Below are 1510 nucleotides of genomic sequence, written 5' to 3'. Positions count from 1 at the left end.
TCTTAGTTGCAGCACTAAAATGCGTAAGGAAAGAAAAGAGGTTGAACAAAAGGGGGGGTTAAGTCGGCCTCAGGGGGGGGTTACAACCCCCGAATCCCCCCCCGTCGGTGCGCCACTGGTAAAAACTGTCATAAGTGTACTAGCATAGAGAATGAGAGCGAACAAACGGAAACACTGCAGAAGGCGCCTGGACGCAGCCCAAACTGTAGCAGACGACAGGCCCGAATTCTTGCCATGATGTCATGCGAGCGACGCTCGCAGTGCCCCTATTGGTTGTTCTCGGGGCTAATGCAACGCGCAGTGAAGGCCGTAGGTCCGAGACGCACGAAATGATCATCATGGGTAATAGGATGAAAAATTTGCGCGTACTTTCGGAAAATGCTGGGCTACGATCGCCCATCTTCGCTGTTTCAAGCGTTGCATGACCGAGTGCAAGGTTAAGCGATTTTTCCTATGTTTTTCCACTAGAGTTAGTATACAAGTACGCCCTGAAGGGGGAACCGATGGTTGTTGAGTGAATGCATAAAGCAGTTAATGTCAACTGAATAAGTCAGTCATTCAATAAGGTTCTCACTTTTGGGCAGTATAGTTCCGTTTTAATTTAGGCAATATTTTTATCAACATTCTCACCGAAGTTTCACACCTTTTGAGCTATGTGCAGAGCTTTAGTATCGCATACTGCCCCATCAAAATCTCGCCATGTGCTGCTCCTGTTTTTCATTGCAGACATTGTCACTGTGCGCTGGATACGATTGTTCATTTACAAGCTCCACAGTAGACCAGAAGTCCAGCTGTGTATCGCATTAAATTACCTAATGTTAAGCCTTCATCTCTTAACAAAATGGACTACATGCAGCGACGACATTTCACTCCTAGAAATCAGAAAATATTCTATTCCAAAACATTTTTCATACACCCATCAAAAAGCAAGTAGTATTCGTGCAGGTTTGTGCTGTTGCAATTTGTAATTTTCTTTTTCCTGGATGCAAAGAGCACTCAGGCAAGGCACAAGCTGGCCTAAGTGGTTAACAAGCCAGCAAAAGAGGATGCAAGTGATCGAACTGGTAAACAAAATACACGATTGAACTGGCATGGCACCAGTTACCTTTCATTTTCTCACATTTGCCTGCACTACTACGATACTACTTCACCTGGCAAATAATTAAATTCTAGAGTTTTATGTGGAAAGCCAGTTCCGATTATGAGGCACGCCTTAGAGGAGGGCTCCGTATTAATTTTGACAACCTGGTGTTCTTTAACGTGCACTTCAACGCAAGCACATGGGCATTTTTGCATTTTGCCTCCATCGAAATGTGGCCGCTGCGGGCCAGGGTCACCTGGCAATGAGGGCACATTATTGGATGCCGTGAGCGCAAAAGAACAGTGTGTGGCACTGTTCTAACGAGTTCACATTGCATTGTTTTCAACATACTGGAAGGGTCGTGAACTCGCATGAAGAAAGGCCAAGCAGCTCTCTCGCTTCGTCAAAAAAAAAAAAAAAAAACATACA

The sequence above is a fragment of the Dermacentor silvarum genome, chromosome 2, assembly GCF_013339745.2.
Source record: "Dermacentor silvarum isolate Dsil-2018 chromosome 2, BIME_Dsil_1.4, whole genome shotgun sequence".
Lineage (NCBI taxonomy): Eukaryota > Metazoa > Arthropoda > Arachnida > Ixodida > Ixodidae > Dermacentor > Dermacentor silvarum.
Note: the sequence above shows the minus strand (reverse complement) of the source record.